Source organism: Limulus polyphemus, unplaced genomic scaffold, assembly GCF_000517525.1.
Source record: "Limulus polyphemus unplaced genomic scaffold, Limulus_polyphemus-2.1.2 Scaffold93, whole genome shotgun sequence".
NCBI lineage: Eukaryota > Metazoa > Arthropoda > Merostomata > Xiphosura > Limulidae > Limulus > Limulus polyphemus.
In genome coordinates, this window is record NW_013665703.1 from 266,617 (window position 1) to 270,886 (window position 4,270).

Sequence of the window (4,270 nt, forward strand, 5' to 3'; positions counted from 1 at the left end):
AAGGAAAAGAATGTAGTGATTTTGAATAGTCTTGACAGGTAGAGTATTCTAAATTTAAAGGTAACTAAACTGTTTAATTTATTCTAGTTTTTATGACAGATTTTATTTTAAATGAACACCTTTTTATGCTTCATAACCAAAAAAATTTTCATAGTTTCTAGATTTGTAGCTAGATTTAACACTTGGATTTTGTTCATCTTACGGTGACATAGATTTAAATATGCAACATATTTTCGTATACTGAGCAACAAATCCTATATCAAAATCATTTTCTAACTAATGTATAACTAAATGTACACTAATTTGTATCCCAAACCTTGAAACGTATAAAGCTTATCTGAATAATATTTCTAATTATCTAGTTAGCTAGGCTGATAACAGTTGGTTAACTAGAACTGCAGTACTAATATGATTATGGTATAGATTTCACTATCAAGTTTGTACAAAGATGTTTTATATTTTTAACTTGCGTTATCGTAAAGAACACATAACACAACGACGGATTTTTTAATCCGCAGATTTAAATTCTCTAAACCTCCTTTGTTTGTTATGAAAGAAGACAGGAACGTGAGTATAAATAAACCTTCTTCCAAACTGTTTCCCACATCTCAAACGTATGAAGCTAATTTGAATAATATTCTCTACCATCGATCTAGTTAGATCAATGAGAATTGATATAGTTTAAAACTGCAGTGCTCAAATGATTACAGTGTGAAATTTGCTATTAAATATAACAAAATATAATTCTCAATTTAGATCTCTGTTTTTACAGTGAAGAAATTAAGATATTCATTCGAATAAGGTTCGTTTCATAATAGATCATTTGAGGACAATACTAAAAATTGAAATTCAAACACAGTATTTAATGGCATCCCTGTATAACAGGTTTCGCTGCAATACTGTTTTATTTCCACGCACAAACAATCATGCATGCAACACTAGCAAGAATTACAACTAACTGTTGCCTAAGCTGAAACTTTGCCTAATAACTAACCAAGATTATTTCTATCAATAACATACACTATTCTTTAAAAACCCTTAAAACGTATATCTTCACTTAAATTGTGCCTGATTAAAAAGAAATGTTTATGTGTTTTATTTGATCAGATTACATATATTTTATTGATTTGTTTGTTCTATCGTTTTTTTTAATATATTAAAAAGAACTAGAAAGAACAGTAATTTTTGTGCCAGTAAAATAATTTTAATTTTTATTATAATTAAAGTTCGCTTACAAGTTGCAAATTGTAAAACAAAAGAAAAGCCAGGAAAATGACGATAAGCCTTCTCATTACACCATCATACTCGTGAATATGTTGCACTATTACATTTAGGAATATATTGCTATGATACAAAAACTATGGTTACATTTCTATAATGTTTTACTTCTGAAGATGTACTATTATATTTATTGTTTTACTAGTATAAAAGCTCGTCAAAAATGACGGGAAACCATTGTTGAATGATTAACAAAAATTATAGAATTTAACTAAAACGAATTTGTCTGTACCTCCAAAATGCACCTACTCTTCACTTATTTCATCAGTCTTGAAGTAATTCTTTAATCATCATTTTTTTAGTAAAAACTATGCAGAAAAATGAAATGTTATCATGAACAATGGTACTTGTGCACTCTGAAAGAGACTTAAATAGCACTCTTGAGCCTTTTCATAGTATTCTGGTCAGGAAGTAGTCAGCATGCAGACATTCTAATACAAATTTTCAACTCTTTCGACTGTGCAAAAGATACAATATTTGGTAGTAATAAACGTTTATTTTTCTTTGTGTTTTAGGGATTGTACGGGGTGGTAAAGAGTTGCCGAGAACTGATGAGTCTGCACACTTCCTGCATCTGAAGTAAACTGGATCCCTCTATCACTCAGGAATTCTCTCGGAAAGCCTACTCTACAAAATATCTCCAGGAGGGCTTCTGCTACTCTCTCTATCTTCACCAGTGCTATTGCTTCCAGATAACGTGTCGCATAGTCGACAGAACATACTGGTTGCCCTTATCAAACACATGCGATAGTGGCCCGATCAAGTGCACAACTACTCTTCTGAACGGCTCTTCTACGAGAGGCATCTCATCCAATGGCATTTTGGCTACCTTCCTTCTAGGTATTGTCCTTTGGCAGATGTCACATGACCTGCAGAATCTACTCACATCTCCGACAATTGGACATTACTGGTGATTCTGTCTGCCGTTTTCGTTGTTCCAAGTTGTTCTCTTACAATTGATTCATGAGCCAACTTCATCACTTGAGTCCGGTATTCTGTTGGTACTATAATCTGTTTAACTTCCCCAGTATAACTGCGTTGATAGATTCGGTATAGATCTCCCTTCCGGTCCTCTATTCTATAAGTGTCTTTCCCCTTTGTTTTGTGCTCAACTTTCTCCTGGGCATTGTCCCAAAGTTTCTGCAGTGAAGGGTCTTTCTTCTGTGCTTCGTTCAGTTTCTGCAAACCTAAATTCTGGATGTCGTCTATTGATACTTGCAGGGGCTTGATGTCTTGTTTGCTCTTCTTTTCTTGAGCTCTGGTGGTGACAGCAGATGCTTCATCAATCTTCTTTCTGTCTAGATCCTCCAAATTTCTACTACCTGGTATGTTTCCTATTACCAAGTCGTGTATTGGTTCCTTAATATACATGGCCTCAAGGTCTCTTACATAACATGGAGTATCCATTTTTATGTTTGCTATGGGAAACTTTCTTACAGTCCAATCAGTAAGCGCACACGGGCATACCTTGCCTGTCATCTGATAGTCGGATACTAGACTGGTTTTCACTGCTGCACAACTGCACTCAGTGTCTCTTAGAACCATCACTTTCTTGTCGCTAACATAGCCTTCAAATATTGGAATATTATGATTTTGGCACCTCTTGATATTTGTCACAAGCTCCCATCACTATTGGTACTGTTGATCCGTTTGCTAACTTGAGTCGACCATTAGTCATGCACTGATCAATCATGATTTTTGTATTGAATTTGACAGTAGTCTTGATTCTCTTTCTTCTGGCAGCAACATCCATAGTGCCAGTTACTCTTTTCTTGTTTCTTACTAGCACAAATGGCTCCAGCTGCTTTATGTTGAGGTTTCTGCTGTTGTTTGCTGCTAATGGACTTGCACTCCTTCGCAATGTGTCCCATTTTATAACAAACATAGCATCTTTTCACCCTTCTGTCTATTAACCTCCTGTCACCTTTGATAAACTCCTGCTTCTAGTCACCCATTACTGGTTTCAAATTTAACTGGACATTCTTAAACTTGCCAGTTATACTACCTTCATGGGCTTCCATATACAGTTTTGCCAGCTTAATCATCTCGTCTACGTCTTTTGGTGCTCTCTCCTTTAGGAACAGTGACATGTCAATTGAACTGTTCACGTTCTAAGAGGTCTACCAGTCCCTCAAAACTATTTTCACACATGGCCATATCAGACCATCTGGTGAAATATCGCCGCAGACGTACTACAAACTGAAATACAGTTTCTGCAGTGTCGGGTTTGATTCCTCTGAACTTCCGACGAAAACGTTCTTCATAAGTTCATATCGTTTCAGTGAAGCCACTTTAAATGTGTTATAATCCATGTCATCTTCTGACGTCTTGCCTACATATAGTTGTAAGCCTTTTCTTGCAAGAAGTGGGCTAAGACAGACTTCCCAGTCACCTTTGTCCCAGTTCTGACTTTGTGCGAAACTTTCATATCTCTCTACAAAAGTATCCATGTCATCTTTAAGTTCATGAAATTTGGGCAGCTTGAGTCGGTTGGCCCATTGTAATTCTTAGGTCCTCCTTCCTTTGTTTGGGAGAGTTTTGCAATCTCAGTTTATGCTCTTATTCTCTTTATTTCTAGTCTCTCTTCTCTCTCTTTTTCTTCTTTCAGTTTTTCCCCCTCTCTTCTGTGTCTACGCTTTTCTCTCTCTCTCTTGTTCTTGTTGTTTAACAAACTCTCGTACTTCACCGTCTTTTAACCCAAGATGAGATCCTCTTTCTACCCATTTATTGAAATCTGTCGACATGGTTATATAGCGTAATTTTAATCTCTACACTATTTTCGTTACTACTACAGTTGTGAGTGTATAGGCCTACTTATTTCCGCTGTAGTTCACGTTTCCTTCTATCGTCGTGGCCCGGCATGGCCAAGTGGTTAGGGCGCTCGACTCGAAATCTGAGGGTCGCGGGTTCGAATCCTCATCCCGCTGAACATGCTCGCCCTTTCAGCCGTGGGGGCGTTATAATGTGACGGTCAATCCCACTATTCGGTGGT